The sequence below is a fragment of the Miscanthus floridulus genome, chromosome 1, assembly GCF_019320115.1.
Source record: "Miscanthus floridulus cultivar M001 chromosome 1, ASM1932011v1, whole genome shotgun sequence".
NCBI lineage: Eukaryota > Viridiplantae > Streptophyta > Magnoliopsida > Poales > Poaceae > Miscanthus > Miscanthus floridulus.
The window spans coordinates 75876748-75904160 of NC_089580.1; the positions used below are offsets into that span (position 1 = coordinate 75876748).

The following is a 27413-nucleotide window of genomic DNA, read 5'->3' on the forward strand; positions in this document are numbered from 1 at the left end:
TGATTCATTAGGTGATTAGCGTAGGTGCTTTGCGAAGTGCTTAGGTTGATTAGACCACCGCTCATGCGCTTGCTCTAGGTTTAGGCCTAGTGTTTAAGTGAGGTTTGCATACCTCTTACCACTCGGTGCTTGCGCGCACCATTGTTGTACATCAGAGGGGCTTGTAGTCTTGCGAGATCACACCAACCGCGTTTATGGTGTGGCCGCCACCATGTACCGGAGGGAACAAGGCCCGCGGCGGTACGGCCGGAAGCTTGGTAGTGAAGACGGTGGGAGCATCCGGGAGAGGCTTGCCGGAAGGCACGTCGGAGACCCACTTACATGTGGGGAAGGCTTGAGGCTATCCACGGAGTTACCCAACCGGGAGCTTGGCCCTTGCGAGGGATTCCTTGTGAGGGGCTCCAACGAGGACTTGGGGGAAGCTTGCGCGCTTCTCGATACCTCAGTAAAAATACCGGAGTCGTCGATGGGAGTTTGCATATCTCTACCTTACTCTTTAGCTTCCGCATTTACATTGGTTATATTACTTCTTTTGCGGTAGAGATAGCAACACACTAGCAAAACCATAGTTGCACATTTAGATAGTTTATCTTTTGCATATGTTTTGCTAGGGTTAGAAAAAGAGGCCATAGTTTGGAGTTAGATTTTTAAGTTGCCTAATTCACCCCCCTCTTAGGCGTCAGGGTCCCCCCTTCAGGCATCCCCTTCATCTATAAAAGGAGATGCGCTATCTTCCAACAGGGAGATCCATCAGTTCACAACTCAAACAACACACACGATCCGAACGACTAAGGATCCCAACGAACAATAGACATTCGAACACTTAGCGCACAACGGAGCTCCCGTCACTCTCAGCCCTTCAGACTAGAGTCCGACCGGACCTCTTGCACCCCCATCTTTCTCCTTCCGTTTGTAACCCAATAGAAAACTTCGAGCACCTGGGCTCAGGAATAAAGTCACCGACCGACTCAAACTGGACATAGGGCACGTTGCCTGAACCAATATAAACCCTGTGTCATTGAGTGCTAGGCCATATCCGATCACAACGTATGTCAAAACTACAAATATTTACGTGTTGGTCACTTTCTGCACCGACAATCCTTTTCTCCAACAACCTAAACAACATACAGACTCATCGTCGGTCATCATGCAAACAGCTCTGCGTATCTGAAGTCAAATAGTTAAACCTAAAATGCCACAAGTCTCAATAAAACACAACAAACAAAGAAAGCACACAAATAGCATGCGAATTGCAATGCACAGCAACAAAAGAAAAGCCATTGTGATCTTGGAATTCAGAATTTAAGGAAACAAGGGATGAAGGACTACCTCTTTTTTTTTTCGAAAGATCTGTTACCAGCTTTCATTTATAAGAGAAGAGCAGAGCAATTACATGTCTAAAAGGCGCAAGGAGCGCCCATTTGCATGGCTTCACAGTTCATTGAAGGCCACACCACCCCTACAGTTCAATAGCTCAATTTACACGATGCTTGTAACAGCTAAAAATAAGATAAACATCTATACTATTGGTCCAAACGGCGCAACTCCTGGTAGCTGCGCCGGCGATGGTAGCACCATTTCCACGCCTTTGTTTCCAGCGCGTAATGCAAAAAATTAACAGCTATCGGCCCAAAGTACAAGACTAATGGTAGCGAGACCCAAAGTACAAGACTGATCGATGGTAGCGGGAAAGGGTGTAGAAAGGAAATGAAGCAAAATACACCTAGGCACATACCACGGATTACGAATGCAGCAGCTGAAGACGTACAGGACGAGGGGACTAGGTCCCGGTGCACGGCCAAACAGGCTGCAATTATCGACTGCCGTTGACAAGCTGTCACTACCGAGGTGGTATTGCACAATCCTGCTGCCAGTGAAGTAGACAACATTGTCACCCTTGACCGTATGCAGTATCTTGGAGGAAACACTTATGTTCCTCTGTTCCATGAACAAGGTATTGCCTCCGAGGCTTTTTATTGGGACAAACCTTTGCAGCACAAGGTCTGCTAGTTTGTAAACGAAGATTTACGTCCCAGATAAATCAAAGTAGTTACCAAGCACCAGGATCTCTGAACCACACTCTACCAGGCCTAAATTAGGATTGGGGAGATTGTCTTTAGGGACTGTGGCGATCAGCTTTGGCGGTGGCAGCGCCCGACCTCCGCCCGCCCCATCCTGCTGCACAGGTGGGTCGATCTGGAGAACCTGGTGTACACGTTCTCCGAAGGGAGTGTGCAGCACGTACAGCTTGCCTTGGCCGGAACGACAATGGAAACCTCATTTCGTGTTCCCAGCTCGACAGAGTCCATTGCTGGTCCAGGGGGTAGCAAAGGCCGCACGGCCTACCCCAGGAAGTGCAAGCATGACGGTCATGGCTCCGGCGGCGTCGAAGGAAACGGAAGCCTCCTGATCCTGTACTGAGGAGGACAGCCGTGGAGCTGCGGGCCCAGGTGCGGGAGGAGCGTCCCTAGGGGTGGAAGCTCCGCGAAGTCGCCGATGAAAGGGTGGAGGAGGCGGACGGCGCCGCCGTAGTCCGGGTCCGGGTCCCGCACTAGCAGCAGGAGGCCGTCGACCGAGTCGACGCCCCAGTAGCTGTCGCCGAGGAGCGGGACCCGGGCGCGGACCAAGGCACCCGTGTCGAGGTGGAGGAACCGGGCGCACCCGCCCAGGGCTGGGTGGCCGGGGTAGATGCGGTGGCCCTCGGGAAACATCATCCAGCGCCGCGGGTGGAAGCGCCGGTCGGCCAGGCCGCGGCCGCGCGGGGAGTCGGCGCCGGAACGCCAGCTGGTGCAGACGGCCCGCAAGCGGACGTAGTCCAGCAGGTCGCCGCAGGCCAGCACGCGCCACGCCACCGCGCGGATCAGATCTTCGGGCAGCGACGCCCAGTAGCGAGGCCCGATGTCCCAGGTGCGGCGGCGGCGCTTCCGCGTGCTGGTGGCTCCCGGCGCCGCCGGAGGTGACGACATCTTGCTTGAGTTCGTCGATCCGATCCGATCCTGGCCCCCGTGTGATCACCGATCCGATGCACCAAGACGGCAATCGGGATCGGGACAGAGAGAGAAGAACACAGGACTGAAATTCTCGCTTACGACTTGAATCCCGATTCAAACCTCAAAGCACCGTGACCGATCGATCGGCCCGGCAGGCCGACCAGCCGTGACAAACCCTAGCTAGGCCTTAACGGCAGAATTTGCAAAAATATTAGATGAGGCCATCGCTCATTGACCGGCCTATGCGCCCCGTCGCTCGATGTCTGACGCGTGGCGGTGAAAGAAATCAACGATCTCTGCACTCGTCCGCGGCTCCTGAAGCAGCTCGCTCCTCGGCGACAGCTTTATCATAAGCCTGGTTCTCTGATTGAAAAGTCATTCCAACTTTAGGAGTCATCAAATTTTGCGCAGCTTTATCAATCACCTCCTGTACATATCAGTTGTCAATTAAAGTTGTACTATAATAAAGCAAAATATCAGATATTCTGTCAACTTTATTATGTATAATTTTATTATTACCTCATCACGTACTTCATCCTCCATTAATCCAGACGTGTTATCATGGCCATGAACACTGCCGTCGCCATGGGCTGCCATGGTAGAGGTGTCCCCTCCGTCCTGGTGTGCCTCTAACGGGATGTCGAGCTCCTCGGTGCCGCTACTGGCATGGCCGTGCCGCACCTGGTGCTCAATACCCTCGCCTAACGTGCGCTCGTTGGGATGCACGGAGGAGCTCGTGCCGACGTCGTCCATATGGCCATGGCCTTGCCTCCGCAGGAAGCTAGAGTACGCGCCCTTACGGAGGAGTTCGTGCCGACGCCGTCCATGGCGTCGCAGGAAGCTGGACGCGCCCTTGCAGAGGTCGTGCGGACGTCGTCCATGGCGTCGCCCTCGCACGAAGCTGGACGCGCCGCCATTACGGCAAAGAACTTCTGTGCCCTAACTCGATCTGTTGCGACTGCGCTCGTATCGGCCAGGCAACCGCCCCGGGTCGTGGACTTCGCTCGTATCGGCCAGGCACTCGGCGAGCCGCTTCAGGAGCCGCGGACGAGTGCGGAGATCGTTGATTTCTTTCACCGCCACGCGTGACATCGAGCGACGGGGCGCATAGGCCGGTCAATGAGCGATGGGCTCATCTAATTTTCCCCCCAGAATTTGGGGAAGGGAGCTAGAGATCGAGGTCGTCCGGCAAAAAATTGTTTTGTATTTTGTAGGACGCAAAAAATGGTGTCTTTTGATTAACTACAGGTTGTACCTGCAGAAAGCTACAACGCACTGGCATATGCGTTCTACTGTTCGCCGACGCTCTTCGCGCTCCTCCCCGTCGCCCCAAAGCACAAGGCGGACGGGACTTGCGACGGCAGCCCAGCCCCGTATCATTGCTGGTCAAGTCGGAGGTAGTTTTGCGTAATGGCACGACCGCGGGACGCCTGACCTTCGCGTCGCGGACCGAGGCTGCTGGACCTTCGCGGCCGGTCGGAGACCGTTGGGACCCTTGGCTTGCCGGGGTAGCTAGGTCGTGACAAGTTATCTGGCCAAAGGTGCACTGGGCTGGGTTTCGTTGGAGCTTGGTTGAAGACAAAAAGACTTCGATTCTAGGCTAGACGAAACTCTTTCAGCAGCGTGGTAGCTGGCGAAGAGTGTCCTCAGGTGCGCCAGTGCCTGCTCTCTGTTGATCAGCAGTCTGAGTAGGCCATGATATCCATCGCGAGTTCTGAAGAAATCCAGGCACCCAGAACCAAATGACACCAGAGTGGATCGTGATCTCCATTGAAGGCTGAAGGAGAACAACATGCCATACTTGTTGGAGAACCCGACCAAGTAGAGTTTGTTCGACCAGACGAAGGAGATGCGGTTGTCGGGCTCGGCGGTGACGGTGATCTTGAACATGGCCATTGGCGCATCGCTGAGCTGCTGGCGCTCGAGGACGGGATGGTGCTAGATTCAGCGATCCGCGGCCACGTTGACGTGTAAGTCTAGGTCGGCTAGAAGCGTCGCGTAGCTTTGGCCGCCATGGGAGCCACCATGCAATAGGTTGAAGCACTCCTCGATGACGGTACTCGCCCTGCGCGCATTCATGAATTGATAAGCGACAGTGGCGGCCCTAGGGGCGGTGGAGGCCTGGGAGTCCGGGCGGAACAAGATATCCTCAGCGGCAGCGATAGAGGACTCCGACAGAGGCGACGACCATGATCCCAATGACGGCGGCTCCCTATGAGCGGCAGAAACCTTGGAATCCGATGAAGCGGAAGCGGGTCGTGTCGGCTCACGTCTGATCGGCTAGTGTTGCGGAAGCGGAAGCGGAAACCTTGGAACCTTGAAGAAGCTTCTGACTACCGCAACTGTTCTAGCTCAGCCAGACATTGAAAAGCCATTTTATGTTTATTGTGATGCGTCTAGCATTGATATTGGGTGTGTACTGATGCAAGAAGGCTGAATTATTGCTTATGCTTCTAGACAACTCAAGCGTCATGAAGAACATTATCCTACTCATGACTTGGAGTTAGCAGCCGTTGTTCACGCACTCAAGATCTGGCGTCATTATCTGTTGGGAAGTGCTTGTCATATCTATACTGATCACAAGAGTTTGAAGTACATTTTTACCCAGTCTGAATTGAATTTGCGTCAGAGAATATAGTGAATTGATCAAAGATTATGATCTAGAAGTTTATTATCATCCAGGCAAAACGAATGTGGTTGCAGATGTTCTCAGTCGTAAGTCTCATTGCAATTGTCTTATAGTAAGGCCTTTTGATAGTACTTTGTGTCAGGAAATGAAAAAGTTAAATTTAGAGATCATTCAGCAAGAGACTTTAGCCAATATTACTGTTGAATCCACTATTCTGAGTCAGATTGTTGCTGCTCAGAAAGAAAATAAAGGGATAGCTCATATTAGAGAAAGAGTTGTAACTAGAAAGGCTCCGTGTTTTTGGATTGATGATGAAGCAATTCTGTTGTTCAAGAATTGTCTGGTAGTACCAAAAGTTCCTGAGTTACGTTTCGGCAGATCCTCGATGAAGCTTCTCTATACATCTAGGAAGCAACAAGATGTATCAAGATCTGAAGCAGATATTCTGGTGGACTAAAATGAAGATAGAGATTGCTCGATACGTAGCTAAGTGTAATACTTGTCAACGTGTGAAAGCTGTCCATCTGAAACCTACATGACCACTGCAACCTTTACCTATTCCATCTTAGTAGTGGGATGATATTAGTATGGACTTTATCGTGGGTCTGCACAAGACGTCTAAAGATTTTGATTCCATTTGAGCCATTGTTGATCGTCTTATCAAGATAGCACATTTTATATCCTGCCGCAACATATGCCAAGTTATATTTGGATCGAATTCGAATGCGGAAACCTTGGAATCCGATGACATAGGAAGGAGAAGCCGATGACATCGGAAGGAGAAGCGGAGAGGCCCGGTGCATCATGTCGTAGTACGTTATGATGAAGGATTATATTGAGTGATTAACAGTTACTAGTTCGTATCGGGCACAAAGTAGGTCCAAGAGTTACAACGTATAAATAATGAGCTCAGTCAGCTATGTATCACTTTGGACCAAACAGAAATTTCATCAGTGTTATAAAAAATCAAAAGATGCAATCATATAGGCACACAAAGACATGTCAGCCAAAATTAGGGGGAATAAAATGACAGTTAACAGTTAGGTCCAAGAGTTACAACTATAAACCATGAGCTCAGTCAGCTCTGTCTCACTTTGGATCAAACAGAAACGACTTTGGTGTTATAAAAAACAACAGTAGCAATCCTATATGCACACAGAAGACATATAGTCTCAGGAGGGGCAGTTTCTATAAACGTACTGTACTGACTCTATAATCGCATTCGCTGTGCCTTTCCCAAGGCTAGGATGCAAATCCACCATAAACTGATCCTTCTGTATCTTCAACAATCAGAACAGTACGTACATCTCCATTCCTATAAAACAAGATACATATCCAAGAATTACATATATTGTTATGAACCTTAGTACCTTAGTTCATATCAGGGAAAGGGAGGATAACTATTGCCAAGAGGAAGGCCGGGTAAAGTCGGTGTGGAGGGATATTAGAATATTTGGAGATAACTAGATTGTTTCTTGTTCATTCCTTTTTTTTCCTCTCTCGGCCGTTTACAAGATATAAATAGAAGTTCCTGAGTCCTACCTCCTCGATTCTCTCCTAGCCATTAACTTCTTACAGTACTCCCTAACCGGCAGCCTACTGCCATTGATTGCATGTAGCTGGCTGTGCATGCGCCTCTCTAGTTTTTAACCCCTAACTGGCAGCTTAACTGCCATTGATTATAGCATGCACCTCCTGGATTATCGTTCTGGCTGCATCTTGAGCCCTGGGATGCCTTTGGTACTAGCGCCCCCACATCACATATATAGTTCCAAAATTATTAATATAGAAAGCATGGGCTGTGAGAGGGCAAGTATAAGGACTCTCATGAATCATGATAATAGGCTCTTAAACAGACAAGCTTGTGCGCATTATTAGCAATGAGAACTGGCACCAATGTGGCCACTATGCCGTCAAAGAAATTAACTGAAACCATGCCATGAGGGTGGAATTTTAATTTCATTATGCTATTTCCATATATAATAACACGCCATTATAATTATGAATAAGTTGAAGTTCCACTTCAGAAGATTTACAAAATTGAAATATAGTTTCATGACTGGACGCCAAGACATATTCCAAATCAGACCTGGCAGTGCACGAGAGAGGTAAATGCAAGAGTAAATCTATCTATACTCTATACTATAAAAGAGCGAAGGAATTGAAAAATATCTGTTATCTGAAAATTCCTACCCACCCTATATTTTAACCCTTAGATGTGATTTGAGATCTTGATCTAAGGCATAATAAACATCATTACCTCCTAACAAGTGGGCCACATGTTACAAAACGTAAGATTTTTACGTTCCTGCCATACAATTCCATCGCCAGCGTTGTTTTTTTTTCACCGAGACAATTTTATACCCACAGGTACCCACTTCCGAACGGTCACAGCGTCTTTCACCGAGACAAAATTCTACCCGAGACTAAATTCTACCCACCTACGCTTCCTGCGGCGTCACGTTCGTTGGTTTCCCGCGGCACGGAGTCACGCATGCGAGATCAGAAAGTTCGTCGGGTTCCCGCGGCACATCGATCAGGGCGTCACATTCGTCGGTTTCCCGCGGCACGGAGTCACGCACGCGTGATCAGAAAGTCCACCACATCCTTCCGGGCCTCGGCATACAGCACGTGTCGTGAATGCATGTCCAGCAGTAGCTTCATCTGTGGGTCTCCAGCGGCCGGCACCGCCTTCACGTCTGTAGCTGTTGACCTGCCGTCGTGGACACCTACAGCTCTCTGCCTGACACATCAGAAGCGAGAAGTTTGATTAATGCAGGTATACAATTTTTTATTTTTGTGTTGATATGATCTGATAAAGATTGATTATGTTCTATTAAAGATTGATTAATATAATCTGTGTTGCATGTTTATTAAAATTATTTTGAACTCTCTTTCAACTACATGTTTCTAAAAAGTAATAATCTACTCTTTTTCGACTTGCAAGTTGCAAATTATTCTGAACTCTCTTTCAACTACATGTTTCTAAAAAGTAATCTACTCTTTTCTGACTTGCAAGTTGCAACTAAACCTGAATTGCTTAAATGCATTTATCTTTAATTTTTTGTTTCACCATTGCTTTAAAATTCCTTGTTTGCAGTGCTCCATATTAATATAAACAAGACAACCCAAACCTTGTTATGGCTTTGACCACAAGACAAGATGGTAATCTGACCACAAGACAAGATGGCAAGGTTCAAGGTGATATGTTATTTGTTTTTTTAAAAATCAGTCTATGTGGATTTTTTATTTCAAAATCAAATAACATTTTCGTATATTTGTTAGAGGATGGAGTCGGCTTGGAGAATAGAAATTCAATAGGATGTAAAAGGAAACGTGAAGCACAAGCTATTGATGTAATGACTTGATGTCGAAAGACGGGTTAGAAGCCGAGAATATCAGCGTAACTATCGTGCACGGTTACGGGCTAAGGCTGTTGGTAAACAAAAAAACACTCTGATCCTAGCATGATAATAGCGAAACAACCAGGTTTGATTTAAACTTATGTTAATTATGTTACTACAATACTATTATATATTATAAATGTGTAATAGAATTAATTGCAATGTGAAACAGAACAGACTAATGTGCAGTCTAATGATAAAGAGGCAGAAAGACGGGCTAGAAATCAGGAATATCAACGTAACTATCATGCAAAGTTAAGGGCTAAGGCCAGTGCTAATGAAGAATATCATCCTAATACAAACATGATGATAGCAAACAACAATGTTTGATTACAAATTTGAAATATTACTGCAGTACTATTAAATGTTATATATTTGAGGCAAAACACACTTAAATGTGAAACAGAACATACTGGTGTGCAGCGTAATGATAAAGATGCAGACGCAGAAAGACGGGCTAAAATTCGGGAATATCACCGTAACTATCGTGCAAAGTTAAGGGCTAAGGTCAATGTTAACGAACAATGTCATCCTAATCCAAGCATGCTGATCGCAAACAACACAAGTTTGATTACAGATTTGGTTACTGCAAGATTATTATTAAACTCATTGGTCTAATGTTAATAAAATATTCAGCTATTTATAATAATATATTATTGTGTTTAGGTACGATTGAAATTGTGAAACAAGAGAATCTTGCATATAGCAACCAAAAACCTAGCTGTGCCACTCAGTTCGCCTCTCGCACAGTTTTTCTCTGACTTGTTAAACCAGAATGTTTATTTGGTCAAGCCAACGAAACGAAAAAAACCTTATAAAGAATAACACAGGGACAAATTGGAAGTAACGTCGTGAAGCCACAAAGAATCAAGGTAGGGAGTTTTAGATTTCAAATGAACAAACAATATGCAAGAGACAGAATGCACACCTTTCCAAATGTATCATGGTCACATAATTCCACCATGAGCAAATCATGCAGTGCATCTTGTACAATGAATCAAATGTCTGGTTTCATATTGGATTTAGCGTGCCTATCACAACCTGCAATAATACTAAATTATGAGAGCCTTGAAAAAAAATATATGAACGTACATAACTCTAAGATTGAAAAAGATAATAACCCTTGTCTTCTTTTTGGTTTCTCACCTCTTTAAGTACAGGACCACAAATGGGTCTGCCTTGCCTCCAATGTACATAGGTGGCAAGTACTCTGCAGAGATGACCGTTACAGAAATGACTCCTCAAATAATATCATTTTTTCTCTGATTAGGTAGCGTGCCCGTGCGTTGCTACGGGATAACTAACAATTTATACTAAAAACACATGGATCGCACGATAAGATAACAATACTGTAAAAATTAAATACCAACGTTAAAGTGACATTTAATCCAAAAAGCAAAGTTTATGAATTTAACACAGTTACGGAGTGCGCGGCGTCGCAGGCTCACAAGCTCTACTTTATAGACTTTTCCGTGATGCGGCTAAGATAATGTTTTATATTGGCAGGAAGAAATCTCCGATATCCATTTCTTTCATTATAATCTATTTATCTGGACAATGTTTGTAACCGTACCCTCACCTCAAACATATATGTTTATTCAGACAATATTGCAAAGCTACCAAAAACTGTAACCGTGCCCTCACCTCAAACATTGTCCAGATAAATGGATTACAATGAAAGAAATGGATATCGGAGAATTCTTTCTGCCGATATAAAATATTATCTTAGCCATATCATGAAAAAGTCTATACAGTAGAGTTTGTGAGCCTGCGACGCCGCGCTCTCTGTGACTGTGTTAATTTCATGAACTTTGCTTTGTGAATTAAATGTCACTTTAACGTCGATATTTAATTTAACAGTATTGTTATCTTATCGTGCGATCCGTGTGTTTTTAGTATAAAAGATTTAGTTGTCCCGTAGCAACGTACGGGCACGCTACCTAGTTGAATATAAAAGGAGAGAACTGGCTGCATTCATACATATAATGGACGTCAGTTAAGGTTTTGTTTGAATTAACTCAGTTCGTGAACTAATAGTAATAACTAAATGTGGCATATATCGAATTCTGTGTTGCTACGGGAAATATTCGTTTATGAAATTATAGAAGGTTCACCAGTCTCACCATGTATAACCTGCACATTTTTTATTTGGCACCACTGATGTTCTCAAGGAGCAGCCACTTTTTAATTTCAGGTCTGCATGCTGGAAACACTAAAATTAAGGGCCAACCTCATTGAGTCGTCTTACTTGATCTTTGCCAATTTTCTTGCTTGAGCTTTGCGAACAAATTATACCATTGGCAAAGACTAACACATAAAGAGGTAGAAGTTGCAAGAATAAAGCTAGGTGGCCTACTATGCACCCAGCCTAAATTTAATACCCTCTAAATTATGGACAATACCATATGAACTGTTGTAACCGACATGTTAACTCCATCATGTAGTACACCTAAGTATTGAACATGCACATGCATAGTTTTTTTTATCATAGAATATATTTTTGTCCTATGAGACAACATAATTTTTTTTCTAAGTGACAGCATAGAGCCCCAAAATATTAGACAGAAACTCTCATTTTACTATCTCTGCATCTGCTAAAAATTTAACTGAAGTTTAGTTAATCCATAGAATAATTTGGATTGTGCCTTTTGTAATGCCCCAACAATTCTTTTACCAAGCATGATTATTGTTTCCATGGATGATTATTGTTTCCTTCCATGCATGTGGCCTTAGGTGATCGATTTGTTTCCTTCAAAGCAGGCGGGGATCGCAGGGATGACAGTTTCTTTTTCTATCACGCGGGGTATCGCACGGCCGGAAGGGAGGAGCGACCCAAAAAAAAGTCGCACCAAAAGAGGTTGGCCAATTTGAATTCTGTGTTAATTCTCTTTCCTTTTGCTCGTTGCCATGTATGCTGGTGCATGCAAACATGCAATGTGTATATGGATAGCACAATAATTTTCTACTTCCTATTTTGCCGTGATTCCTCTATCATATGACAGGCAATATTCAATCAAGGAGAATGGCATGCGGGAGATGTCGTGGGATCGCAGGCGTGGGCAGACGGACGAACCAAAACAAATGTCACACAAAAAAATATCCACACTTTGTTCTTTTTAGTTTCAGGAGATTAACATCATATCCATTAGACTCGGTGTTGAGAACCTTCTCCAATGAAGTTAGTTGAATCTGATTACCAAAAGGATTAGGAACCCCTACATGCTTAGCATAAGGGTAGTAGAGGTTCACCAGGTGAACCTGAGGAACAAGGAAACATGCAAAATCATTAACTTCACTGCAAGAAAAAAAATTGAGTTCAGTATATACAGCTTGAATGGCAGGTGTTGCATGTGTAGGAGCTGGCCACAGGAACCACAGATGTTAAGAGATAAGTTTTGCAACTGTTACATGCTTGAGGTACATGACATTATTAGCTACAAAGTTTTACTCTATTTACCCTCCATCCAACACAGATATATCAAAAAGTGATGATGGTGCTAGGTTCTGATTCTATAAGACATCCTATCCATACCTACATATACATGTTCTATGTATCTCTATAATCTACTAATTCTCGCGCATAACTTCGCTTTCAGTTTGACTAGATTAGTGACCAAATACAAAAACTGAATATGGTAGGCATATTATTGCTAACAAAAAGAGATTAAAGGGGGGAAATGGACATTTAAATGAAATTAACTGAACTTACTACGAAATAGAACGCGGCAAGAAGACACGAGCCGCTGGAGCAACACTGGACTCGCCGAGTAGGAGCCGAAGGCGCCCTCGTCACCTCACAGACGAGAAGGAGAGCATGCCCTGGCGGCCTTCGGACGACGCAGCCAGCAACGACAACCTGCCCAATGGCGCGGCCCTGTACCGGCGGCCAGCAGGCAACGTGGCCAGACCCGGTTCAGATCTACCCCGGCGTCCTGCAGGCGGATCCACCAGCTCCGGTGGACAGCCCTGGGCGACGCAGCCAGACCCGGCGCAGCCCTGCCCCAGCAACCTGCGGGCAGATTCACCAGCTACGGCGGCCAGCTATATGGGCAACGCGGCCAGACCCGGCGAAGGAGCTCTGCCCGGCTCAACTTCTTCACCGGCGGCAAGAACTGGGACGCGCGGCCAGCCTCGGCGGTGGTGCTCTACAGAGCAGGGTGGAGTACGGGCAGAAATGGAGGAGAGGAGGTGGAGAGAAATGGAGAAGACATTGAATTGGGATGCGCTGCTGTAGAAAAATTAGATGCTGACAGAAACAATTATGGACGCTTGCCACTTGCTCGCTGCTACCAGGGTCTATGGGCTTTTGGTCCAATTAGAATTAGAAAATAAAATATATACAAATACAAAGTTGGTAAAAAAACGGAATAAAAAAATCATTAATAAGGAAAAAAACATGATTGGTGTGTCTAATAATACCTTACCTGAACGATATGAAATTCTACTCTAATGCCCCAACATACGCACAATATAAAAATTAGCGACGAATTATAAATTATAAAAGTTTATAAAACATAAAATTTTTAATATAAATAAAAACAAAAAATGCAAAAATAAAAAATGTTGGTTTTTAAAAAAAAACATGGAAATAATATGATAAGATGATAAGGGCAAACAAGCTAGAAAATGGCAAATAAAAACAACAAATATCTTCTATACACGTGCCGCACGTGCATGCTAACTAGTAGTAATTAATGCCTACAAATTGAATAAAAATTCCAAAAAAGCAATAGATCATACATCTTGTTCAAACACAAAGCAATCCAAGCAATAAGCGCGTGCACTTCTTCCTTACTCCTTGTCCCCACCGATGGTCCTCCTAATGCCGTGTTTTTCAAATTCCACAGCATGATAGCTATCTGCACTTCTTTGTTGACTCGAAGTCAACAGCTCGTGACGTTCCACTAGGAGATCAAGCGCTGCACACAGCCATTTATTAATTATTCCAGAAGGAACAATGCAAGAACTTTCAAGATTCATCGACGGCACAACACTACGGCTCATGTCCTAGCCATCCAGGCATTCAATCATTCGAACACAACTAGTTCTCCAATGCAGATTACCTGTACTAATGCATCTCATGTAAATGGCTGTCCTTTGATGACGGCTTTGCAATCTGTATCGGGTGACTCATTCGCCCTCATTGCAGCACACTGCTGTTAATAAATTTGCTCTTTATAAAAAAAAAAAGTCTTGCCGGCCATTCCACTGACAGTCCTAATGCCGTGTTATCCATGCACAATGTGAATGTGCTCCAGATTCCATGACCACGAGTCCACGGTCGTCGTCGTCAACCATGCTGCACTTGTTTTTTCTTAAGCAAAACTCATCTTTATTCAAAAGCATGAGATCAGTGATATCACTATCCACAAGAGAAGTTACAAATCGAAGTTTGGAAGGGGATCAGACCGGACACATGGCTTACTCAGGTTCATTCACAATACTATATCACTACAATAGAACAGGCAATCACTATTAGATCATCACTGTCGGATATGCGATAGTGATTCAATGATGGGTCATAAGCCTAGGATCCGGAAAATATTGGGGGAAGTCATTTACCCAGCAGGGATCCGCATAACCACCAATTAATTGCTTCTCCACTGTTGGATCCACCTACCACCGTTAGTTCTGGTTACAGCATCTTCAAGGGTTTCCAAAACATACTCTCAGTCTTTTTTTTTGGCAAGATTGAAAAAATTAATCTCCCTATCTCAACTCTCAGTCTTTGCGCACTTGGGGAAATCATCCAATCGCGCGGAAATATACGTGTGCTTATCATCAGCCAACCGGAGGTGGAATGATGTGAAAAATAATAAAGAGTGGAACAGGGTTGTTAATGCAAATGTACAAGAGAGAAAGAAAGTATAAAAGTGGTTGGGGGTGATTTAGAAATAGTATGGGATTTCTGATGCAAAATTGTCTTCTATATTTTAAGAACCCAATAAAAATGGCAACATATCATGTGCAAACCAACTAACTTGTGCAAACTTAGAAACTACCAATCAGGACCACTTGATGCTGATCCAATGAATGGGGTGAGGGGGCTTGAGCGCAAAAAAGGATGGCGGGTGGAGGGCTTAAGCGTAAAAAAATCTCACCTCTCACCCTATTTATTGGATCAGTCTCTAGTGGTCCTGATTGGTACTTTTCAAATTTGCACAGGTTAGTTGGTTTGCACCTGATACATTGCCAATAAAAATACTCCCAACTTTGTTTAGGCACCGAAAAACTCATTGATGTACCAGAGTGCTTTTTTGAAACTATTAGAGATGCTCTTATAAAACATGCATCTGGACGCATCCCCTACTGGCCACTAGTAGTCCCACACAACTATCGCGCTGTACGGCTTGACTTGATCTTAGGCAGCCGATATGTTTATTATATGGTTAGTATTGTTAAGATTAAATAAATTGTGATCAATTAGTTAATCCCGTCAATAGCAACGGTTAATTACGGTTTAATGTAGAGACACCTTTAGATCCTGTAGAGACACCTTTTCATCAACAGACAACTGCCCATTGGGCTTATATAAATATTTGTATACTGTTCATCAATCAATACACAGTCATTTTCATCCATCGTCATTTTTCCTTTCAACACGTTGTCCGCGCGCTCACCACTGACGTTGAGAGGCAGAAAGGAAGGAAAGGGACTTCACTGGAGACTTCGCCGGCGTTGCAGTAACTCAAGGTAGAAGATGGCCAACCCCATACCTTCCACGAATGCCATGGTTGACTCCATCACCAACGCGGTGGAGTCCGCCATCCACCGTGGTCACCAAGCCGGAGGCCTTCGCCGCTACATGCTCAAGGCGCCATCCAGCGTGTCCTTCGGGACGTCTCGGACCACCGTATCCCCCCTCGCTGCTTCCATGGCGTTCGCACTGGAGGGAGCAGTGGCCGTCGTCCGTCATCGCCGCGCCCGGAGCCCCATTCCTCGCCGCGCCCTTCGTCCTTGCTGCAGTTCGCCCCCGGTGTCTGGCCGACGCATGGCCTTGCCATGTTCATCAGGCGCGTGGGGGCGCCGCCGTAGATGCCACCGATGCCGTCGTCGCTGCCAAGGCCACCGGTGACGCTGCTGCCACCACCACCACCTTTGTCGCTGGCCACGCTTGTGCTGCCATGGAACGGAGGTGGTGGCTCCATGGCCGCACGCCATGGCGCCCCTACGCTCCCCACCCGTAGCGCCGGCACGGAGGCTTGGCCATCCGGCTTCGCCTATGACATCGACGTCGCCCTTCCACCACCACCTCCACCGTCCGGGTGCTCCTACGCCGACATGGCGGCCAACCGCCGCCAAGCCCAGCACTGGAACGCCCTCCCGCACGGCAACACCCTCGGAGCCGGGTTCGTCTCCTCCTCGAATGAGGGGGAGGCGGTTCCCCGCCTCTGAGCAGCCTCGGAAGGACCGGTGGGGGCGTATCCGCCATTCTCGGCTCGCAGCGATGGCCCTTGTGGCCGGAGCTCGCTGGGGACAAGCGAGGTTCGCCCTGCCGGGCGGCCTCCATGGCCGGAGTATGGGCTTCGGCCCCAATTCACCATGAGAGGAAGGGGAGGAGGGAGAAGAGGCACATGACGACGTACGACACCAGCTGGAGCGGCACCAGAGGCGGCGGCTGCGGCGGCGGCTGGTGGTTGGGTCGGTTAGGGTGCCACCTCTTTATAGGCCATTGGCAGGGCCGGGCAGGTGGGCCGAAACGACGGCCCAGGCCCAGGTTACGGCCTGGTGCCGGCGCGCCCCTCCCCTCCCTGGCTCGCAGGGCCGCGCCTGGCTGGCCGCTGGTCTACGTGCCTGGCCGGCCGGCTGGGCTGCGCGCCCTGCTAGGCCAAAATTGCCTAGGAGATTTTTATTTCTTTGTTTTTTTTGTTTTTCAGCAGTAGTACAATTAATTAGCATATGATTTAGCTAATTTATTTTTCTGCAAGAACATCAGTTTACCTGTATTGTTTGATGTTGCTCTGTACCTGCTGTACATTGTCATTGTATATAAATGTGGTTTGATCTTATTATATTACAATGCAATCTATGATTCTATTATATTTTGGAGTATGTTGGTGCACCCAAACCCAATTTTGCACCCCATAGATATTACACTTGTGACTTTGATTATTAAATTAGAATATGTTAGTGCACCCAAACCCCCTATTTTGCACCAACATATATGTTGCATTTGTAATTTTATAATAGAATTGGGTATGTTGGTGCTCCCAAACACCTTTTGCATCACATACATGTTAAATTCGCTAGTGACTTAGATGCAATTTAACAAAATTATCCACAAAATTAGAAAACTTTAATTACTTTAGGTTTAAAATTGCAATATATATTTTGATTATTTTAGTTAATTAACACAAGATAATGGAGTCTATGGCATTTGCTGCATTTAATTCCTTGTGAATTGTCCTGCCTAGAGACCGTACCATAGCAGTGATCAAATCACCCGTTACTAAGAGGTCTACATCTTGTTTCTCTGAAACTTGATGATTACCTACACTGTATTTTTACCCAAAATAATGGTTTTGAATTGTTATAAATGGTCTACATCCACATGATGATTACCATTTTCATCATATTATTTTGCTATAACACAAGATGGTAGACTCCTAAGCAATGGCTGCGTTTAATTCACTTGTGAATTATCCTGCCCAGAGACCGTACTTAGGCAGCAATATATTTGCCTACCATAAAGATCTACTCTTTGTCTTTGACTTAGAGACTATCTGTCTTGTGTATATCAAAAATTTATGATGATTTGTTGTATAGTCTTTGTATGGTGTAGAATGTTGGCCTATGAAAAGACGACATGTTCAACAGATAAGTGTCGCGGAAATGCGTATGTTGCATTGGATTTGCGGTCATACAAGAAGGGATCGAGTTCGGAACGATGATATACGTGATAGATTAGGGGTAGCACCAATTGAAGAGAAGCTTGTCCAACATCGGTTGAGATGGTTTGGACATGTCCAACGGAGACCTCTAGAGGCACCGGTGCGTAGTGGAATCCTAATCCAGGATAGTAACGTGAAGAGAGGCAGAGGAAAACCGAAGTTGACTTGGGTAGAGGTAATAAAAGGAGACTTGAAAGGATGGAAGATACCCAAAGACTTAGCCATAGATAGGAGTGCTTGGAAGACAACTATTCATGTGTCTGAACCTTGATTGCTTCTGCTGGGTTTCAACTCTAGCCTACCCCAATTTGTTTGGGACTTAAAGGCTTTGTTGTTGTTGTTGTTGTTGTTGATTTGTTGTACGGTCTACATAATTTTGTGATTACCTACAACACTCCAAAACTATGATAAGATATAAACTTTAAAAATATTGCATTTAGTATTACAACATTACCATGTTGATTTTAATTTACCATACGGTAAATTAATTCATCCATGTTTGTCCACGTAGGATCATGGCCACTAAGGGGTTCGAGGAACTCGCGTTAAATGATAGCAATTACCCTACATGGGCTTCTGATATCAAGATAGCGCTTGCATCTCATAGTCTTTTGGCTACAATTCAGGAACCCCAAACCGGGGTTGTCCTGCAAGATAAGCATACCTATACTGCTTTAACTCTGCTACGGTTTTATATTCATAATGACCTTAAATCTGAATACCTTATGATTGAAAATCCTCGTGAATTATGGATCGCTCTTAAAGAACGATATGAACAGCAAAAGGAACTTATTTGGCCTGAGGCCAATCATGAATGGAATCATTTATGTCTCCAAGATTTTAAATCTATGGCAGACTATAATCACGCTGTTCATAGGATTTGTTCTAAGTTGAAGTTTTGTGAGAAAGAGCCAACGGATGCAGACAAGATAGAGAAAACACTCTCTACTATGCTTCTATCTGATAGTCTTGCAACAGCAATACAGGGCTCATAATTACCACCTTTATTCCTAGCTTATTCATACATTGACTCAGGCAGAAAAACATGATGAACTTCTTTTAAAGAATCATCATAAGCGCCATGTTGATTCGACGCCTCTGCCTGAGGTTCATAACATACAGAAAAATACAAGGAATAAGTTCAATGGATCTTTTCTAAAGAACATAACTGGTAAACACAAACATAACAGGAGACAAAGGCCTAATTCAAATAAGAGGAAGAAGGACAATGCGAAATCAAAAAATGACAATAAGTGTCATAGATGTGGAGATTTTTCATATTTTGCCAAGAATTGCCGTGCACCTAAGCATCCGATTGCTTTGTACCAAAAGTCCTTAAAGGAGGTCAAGCCAGCAGGAGACACAAGATATGAGGCACACTTCAATCTTGCATCTAAGGCTGTCCCGAAAGAGGGTTGTTCCAATCAGGCCCCAAAAGTACAAGTGAACAACAATTCTCTTAACATTGAAGAGAACCTTCCATCGATGGATAACATGCTCCTAGACTTTGATTCTGGAGACATGTTTGGAGATTTAGAGTAATCTCGGTCCAACATTTGATATCTCACTTGATAAATGTTGTAATAGTTTAAGTCATACAAACATATAGTTGTTTTTGGGTTGTATTATTTAGTGTGCTTGAGAGTTGTACAACCTTCTTTATATTGTTGTTAAGTTGTACCAACTCATTGATATTGTAATATCATACTCTTGTATTTGATATTCAATATATTGCATGTATAACTCTATATATTACATTTGAGTATTTTAATTTTATTTGTTTTACATATAGATGTCTATTGATCTCAATCCATAGGAGGAAGAATTATGCCTTATGTACTCATGTACCTAATGTTTTCCTAAACGGTAAACGGTCTTTACACGGTCGCCCTTCGTTTAGCGTTTAGGCTGTTTACACGGTGTTTAAACGAAGTTAAACGGTCTAAACGGTTTTATACTTTTAAAAAAAATACATATAATTATATATGTGCATGTAAAAAATCAAGTATTCTAGCATTTATACATATTTATCCGAGTAAAAATCAATTATTTTGGTATGTATATATATTTATGCATGTGAAAAGAACCAAATATAGATATTTATGCATGTAACATATCAAGTGTACACATTTATAAATATAATAAACTTAAGTGTACAAATTTATCCATACAAAACTGAACTAGATTTACCTCGTGTTCGCCTAAACGGCCGTTTAAACAGCTGTTTAGCCCGTTTAATGCTGTTTATCTCCGTTCCATTTAGCCCGCTCAGGCCGTTTTTTTCCTTTTTCGACCATTTAAACAGTCAACCGTTTAATTTCCGTTTACCCCCTAAACAAAACAGTTACCACCGTTTATCGTTTACTGGCCGTTTAATCCGTTTAGGCGAACACTGCATGTACCACAAACTCTATATTTAGAGAGATAAAATATTTCTAGACTCTTAAGAAAAGAGAAGGAAATATTATGACCATTGCTGGTCGCGATGCGTTAATAGTTGGTTCAGGAAGAGCCACTATTACCCTTCCTATAGGTACACAAATTACGATGGAGGATGCCTTGTTGTATCTCGACTCAACTCGTACCCTTCTAAATTTTAGAGACGTTTGTAAGAATGGTTTCCATCTGGAAACACATATGGATAATAAAGAGGAATTTCTTCTCTTTACCAAACTTACTGGATATGACAAATAAATCTGTGAAAAGATTTCTTCACTCCAAACTGGATTGTACTTAACATACATAAAGCCCATAGAATATGTTGCTTATAAGATAATTTTTCAAGATGTCGATACATTCCGAAACTGGCATGATCGACTTGGGCACCCTAGAATAGGGATGATGAAGAAAATTATCGGCAATTCCATTGGTCATGATATAGAAAATGCAAAATTTCCCTAAAATAAAGATTTTTGTTGCACTACTTGTGCAACTAGGAAATCAATTTTAAGACCATCATATCTTAAAATTCGAGCTGAACCACTCAAATTCCTTGAAAGAATTCAAGGAGATATTTGTGGTCTGATCCAACCATTGTCAGTTCGTTCAGGTACTTCGTGGTATTGATAGACGCATCTACTAGATGGTCTCACATGTCTCTTTTATCGACACGCAACCATGCTTTTGCCAAAATAATGGCTCAACTTATTAAGTTGAAGGCACATTATCCTAAACATCGGATTCAATCTATCCGAAAGAACAATGCTGCTGAATTCTTATCCCATGTTTTTAATAATTATTGCATGGCATTGGGAATTCAGGTTCAGCATTCCGTTCCATATGTACATACTCAAAATGGTTTGGCTGAATCGTTGATTAAAAGAATCAAGCTCATTGCAAGACCTTTGTTGATGAATTGCAAATTGCCTACGTCGTGTTAGGGTCATGCAGTTCTGCACGCTGCCGACCTGATCCAACTACGACCAACTGCATATCATGAAACATCCCCTTTACAGTTAGTACGTGGGAATCCTCTGAGTATTTCCCATTTGCATAAGTTTGGGTGCGTAGTATATGTACCCATCTCACCACCATAATGTACATCGATGGGTCCTCACAGGAAACTGGGGATCTATGTGGGATATTCATCTCTGTCGATCATTAAGTACTTAGAACCTCTAACAGGGGATCTATTTTAAGCCCGGTTCGCTGATTGTATTTTTAATGAGGATCATTTCCCGGCATTAGGGGGAGAATTGTACCAAAAGGAATGCCAGGAAGTTGGTTGCAATGCAAAAGGTATTTCATTTTCTGATCCACGTACTACAGAAACTGAACTACAAGTTCAAAGAATTATTGATTTGCAAAATATTGCAAACAATCTGCCAGATGATTTCTCTAATTATAAAGGTGTTACAAAGTCTCTCCATCCCGCAAGGAATGTGCCCGAAAGAGCGGAGGTACCTAATAAAACCACTCACCCCCAAATTAGCAATAAGAGGGGGAGAAGCACTTCCAGAAGGCAAGATGTCGTTGCTGGCAAGCAAAAGAAGACTGGAAATGCAACTCAACCTTTAGTTGAAAGATACCTAGAGGACATACAATGTCCTGTGGATAGAAGTGATCCACAATCTAGCTCAGTTATGCACATAAACACTGAGGCTAGAACATCGGAAGACCCTAGATCCATCGTTTTGGGAAGTCATGATGAATCTTTAAGGGTAGACAAAATCGCTATAAATTTCGTAGAAACTAGAGAGTCTTATAATCGTAAGTCCATAATAGTCGACATTTATTTTTCTGAACAAATTGCAAATATCCTTCAAACTGATTCAGATCCTAAGTCTGACTGAGTGCCAGAAGCGCTCGGACTAGGATAAGTGGAAGGTAGCAATTGAAACAAGGATTGCCTTGCTTTATAAAAGGGAAGTGTTTTCGGCTGTAATGCCAACACCCCCTAGTATCTTCCCTATGTGATACAAATGGGTTTTTGTTCGTAAAAGGAATGAAAACAACGAAGTGGTGAGATATAAAGCAAGGCTTGTGGCACAAGGTTTTACGCAAAGACCTGGTGTTGATTTCAATGAAACTTACTCTCCGGTAATGAGTGGAATAACGTTTCGATACTTAATATCGCTGGCAGTACAAAATCGTCTATCGATGCAATTGATGGACGTAGTGACCGCATATTTGTATGGGTCATTGGATTCTAATATATACATGAAAGTTCCTGATGGAATCAGTATACCGAATCCCAAGGCAAATCACAACATGTATTGCGTAAGTTACAGAAGTCATTATATGGCTTAAAGCAGTCGGGTCAAATGTGGTACAATCGGTTAAGTGAATCCCTTAAGTTGAAGGTATACACAAATAATAATGACGGCATATGTGTCTTCATTAAAAAATCATCAACATGATTTTGTATCATATCGGTGTACATTGATGATCTTAATATCATTGGCAACAAACCCGATATTAATGAAGCACGTCATCATTTAAAGACAGAGTTTGAAATGAAAGATTTGGATCAAACCAAAATTTGCTTGGGTTTACAACTTGAGCATTTTCATTCTGGTATATTTATATACCAAGCTGCCTATTTTCAAAAGGTATTGGAGAAATTCAATATGGACAAGTCATATCCAACAAAACCCCTGATGGCAGTGAGATCCATAGATATTAAGAAGGATCTTTTTAGACCATGGGAAGAAGAAGAAGAGATATTGGGACCCCATGTCCCATATCTTAGTGCTGTTGGAGCACTAATATATCTTGCTAATAGCACCCGACCGGATATTGCATTCGCAGTAAATTTGCAGGCAAGACATAGTGCTGCTCCTACCAAACGTCATTGGGTAGGAGTGAAAACCGTTTTGAGATACCTCAATGGCACTAGAGATCTTGGATTATTCTATAGTAGAAATCAAGATCCAATTTTGTTAGGATATACAGATGCTGGTTATTTATCGGATCCCCACAATGGCAGATCACAAACAGGCTTTGTATTCTTGCAAGGTGGAACAACAATATCTTGGAAGTCTTCAAAGCAGACTTTGGTATCTACTTCCACCAATTATTCTGAAATAATTGCTTTATATGAAGCATCACACGAATGCGTATGGCTTCGCAGAATGATAAACCACATAATACAATCATGTGGTATTGGTGCACTTGAGACACCAACAATTATCTTTGAGGATAATTCAGCATGTGTTACACAAATGGAATCATGTTATATTAAGAGTAATATGAATAAGCATATTATTCCCAAGTTATTCTATCCCCATGAGCTCTAAAAGAATGGAGAAATTAAAATCTTGCAAACTAAGTCATGTGATAATCTAGCAGATTTATTCACAAAATCTCTACCATACTCCGCATTCCGTAAATGTGTTGAGGGCATTGGTATGAGAAGACTTAGAAACTTGCAAGAATCAGGGGGAGAATCCCTCTAAAATATAACATGTTTTCAACATCACATTACACTCTTTTTTCTTTATATGAGTTTTACTCTTCTAGAGTTTTCTCACATAAAGTTTTTAATGAGGTAATGCTAACACATAGTAAATGTCATATTATCTATTTTTCCTCATAGAGATTTTTCGAAGATAATATTTATGACATATTGATCTCTAATCAAACTGTTTTTAGACTATGTCTTTGGGAATACCTAAAGGGTCTATTAACATTGGAGTTACATATATCATGGTGTTTCTCCTTATTTTTCCCACTAGGTTTTAAGGAGTTTTGCCTGGTATATCGGTATACTTTGGTTTTTTTCCACAGGGTTTTCCAAAGCTTCAAGATGATGACTTATGAACAAACAAAGACGTCTATGGGAACCAATTGATCAAGGGGAGTGTTAAGATTAAATAAATTGTAATCAATTTATTAATCCTGTCATTAGCAACGGTTAATGATGGTTTACTGTAGAGACACCTTTAGATTCCATAGTGACACATTTTCATCAACAGACAACTGTCCATTGGACTTATATAAATATTTATACACTGTTCATTAATCAATACACAAATCATTTTCATCCATCGGCATTTTTCCTTTCAACAAGTATGATACATGTCCTAGTAGAACTTAGTACATAAGAGCATCTGCAGGAGTTTCCAAAATCCATTCCCAATCTATATTTTTTGAGAATATTGAAAAAAAACTGCTCTACAACAACTCCCTATCTCAACTTCCAATCTTTCACTTGGAAAAATTTTATCCATATGCTCGTTATTCAGCCCATCAAGGAGAAATTGAGTGCTTGACTGTTCATGGTCTTGAGATGGTAGCCCGTTTGGTTGTCTTGGATTGTTTTATTTTCTTGCTGCTATTGTTTCTCATGATTTACTTATTAAACAATAATTTACATGGAAATAATATTTGATTATCTTCTAGTGTACGAGAAGTTGTAGGCGGAAGCAAATTAGAAATTGCAGATGAAATAATTTACAAAACTTCCAACATTCAAACATGGTCATCGTCTAAGAAGTGTCTTTTTCTTACTCCACTTGCCTGAAGCGGTCGTCGCGACCATGGAATCTACTAGGGGTGTGTTTGGTAGAGCTTATTTACCAGTTTCACAAAGCTATTTTCAGCTTTTCCTACCAAACGGGTTCACATGAAATAGATTTTCTCTAAAACCTGTTTTTTCAGCTCCTCTCACATGCACAATTCTCTAGGTGAAGCTAGATAAAGCTGAAAATACTAGCTTCTTCTAGCTTTCTCTCTACTATCTTTCATGAAAAGTTGTTTTACTAAACGTTTATGAAATTAGATTCAGCTCTTCTGATAAAACTGTTTTTAGAGCTAAAACCAACAAAAACTAATTCATTACTAAAGCTAAGCTGTACCAAACTCTTGACCGGAGTCCTCATGACTGAAGGCGATCGAGGCCAACCCAGCGGCATGAATCCACACTCAGCTTTTACGCTGCTATTGATCGACTGGCGCACCAGCCCGCCAGCAACGACCACTCCACATGCACGCTCGTCGGTCATCGTTCATATACACCGTGCCGCGGGGCCCCTGGAGTGACTGATGACTAGTGAGCTCCCTTCCAGCTACTCAATCAAGATCAACATGACGAAGCCAACCAGGCACCTCACCGTCGTTCTCACGGTCCTATTCATGCTAGTAGACCGGGAATCTGCTCGTGGAAATGGAAAGTAAAAACAGCAGCTGAACAGTCTGGGAGCATGCGGGCGGCAGCTGTACCTGGGAGCATGGGATGGGGACGCTGGCTGAATTTCCCGTCCACGAATCTAACTCTTATAAAGATAAACCCCACTAGCAATTTATCTTACGATACAGTGTCCACATCAACATCCACTAGAACATTCCAATAGCACATTTAACTATCTCGCCATACAAAATATCCACATCAGCATCCACTGACACATCCAACTAACACATACTATTATGTCTTTATTTAAGCTATTTACATTACCAAACCATATTATTTACTAACATATATTTAGTTATCCATATCAGAATGCTAAAAATAATCCACTAACGTATATTATGATATTTATTCAATTATATTAATAAATATAAGTAGTATAATGTCACCAACGATTTCCACAACAACGCGCGGGACGTTCTTCTAGGAATTACAACTTGGGAGACCATCATTCCGCATACAACAAAGCGTGTCACTGCATGTCCAGAGGAACGACGTAAGATGGTGGTTGGGTTAGGTCATTAGGCGTACGTTAAGAGGTAGTTACGGTTTTTTTAGAATTTTTTTAGAATGGGCCAGCGAATAACACTACTGTCCGCCTGTCCGGTTCCTGTGTCAATGGATTTTTGTTTCTAGTACTTTTCGAACATGATCACATGATGAAGTATGTAAGTTGTAAGACATGCTGGGAACTAGTTTATTTGTGCTCGTCCTGGCCTGGGCCGGATAAACTAGTAGTAGTATAACTACCAAAGTCCTTCAAAGATTTTTATCTCAAGTCAAACAACCGTAAGTTTAACTAAGTTTATATAAAAAACAACAATATTTGTGATATTAAATAGATACAATCAGATTCATGCATATAATGCAATATGTCTTTAAATTTATTTAGTGTTATATGTGTTGATAATCTTCCCTTCAAAAAATATGCATGGATAATCTACTCTTTAAAGTTGGTTAAACCTAAAATATTTTAGCTTAGAACAAAACAAGAACTTCACTCTTTGCTGGACGAGGGTAGCTAGAAGTACTACCGCATTAGGCCCTGTTTGATTTCCCCCTCCTAAACTTTAGTCACCTTTAGTCACTGGGTGTTTAGTTTGATTGACTAAAAGAGACTAAAAGAGACCTTTTACTCCCTTTTAGTCAGGGTGTTTGGCTCCAATATGATTAAAATGTGAGGTTTAGTCCCTTTTAGCAACAATTTGGTGACTAGTTGATGAAGCCCATTTAGTCCTATTTATTTATAGTGTTTGGGTGAAAAGTGACTAAATGAGGCTAGATTAAGCTGACTAAACTTTAGGAGGGGCTGACTAAACATGCCCTTAATCATGCATCCACAGATGCCGTTCACGATGGTTCGCTGCTTGTGCACCTCAAGCAATACCATAGCCCTCCCTTTCGTGGGTGGACTAGCACCGCGACCATAACAACCGCAAATCCAGAATGGGATGACAAATCGAGCTTTACCAAGGCTTGCCATTTTATTCCATGTCAAAAATCACGTAATTGAACCATCATACCTTCTCAGCACACCAATATACCTTATATACGGATTAGGTTTAAGCCAAACTTAGAATAATACTCCCTCCATTCTAAATTATAAAAATATTTTGACTTTTCTAGATAAATTGGTTTTGCTATCTAAATGCATAAAAAAGTCATGTATCTGAAAAGTCAAAACGTCTTATAATCTGAAATGAAGGGGTAGTAGAAGTTAGAGTATGTTTTTTTTCCTTAGACATGTTGGTTCTCTGCGAAATCTAATCAGTTCGGTATGTTTATCATGATAAATAGTTGGTTTGATTTCGATGCAATGATTTTAACCTATTCATTTTGTTTGTTCTATCTATGACAAGGTTTGATTCTCCA

General features: G+C 42.7%; 1 long non-coding RNA gene and 1 pseudogene across 3 annotated transcripts; both read right to left on the minus strand.

Annotated features, from left to right (window-relative positions):
- Positions 1-1431: 1431 nt before the first annotated feature.
- On the minus strand, positions 1432-2986 carry LOC136458928 (uncharacterized; annotated as a pseudogene).
- Positions 2987-7596: 4610 nt separating this feature from the next.
- Positions 7597-13278, minus strand: LOC136487361 (uncharacterized). 3 transcript variants are annotated; one of them, XR_010767231.1, is made up of 4 exons: positions 12733-13278; positions 10170-12318; positions 9952-10064; positions 7597-8362 (listed from the first exon to the last, which is right to left on the minus strand). It is a non-coding gene; the product is annotated as an uncharacterized lncRNA (long non-coding RNA). The 3 variants fall into 3 exon arrangements; XR_010767230.1 differs by having other exon boundaries at positions 7610-8362; positions 10170-10233; XR_010767229.1 differs by having other exon boundaries at positions 7611-8362; positions 10170-13278.
- Between the last annotated feature and the right edge of the window lie 14135 nt (positions 13279-27413).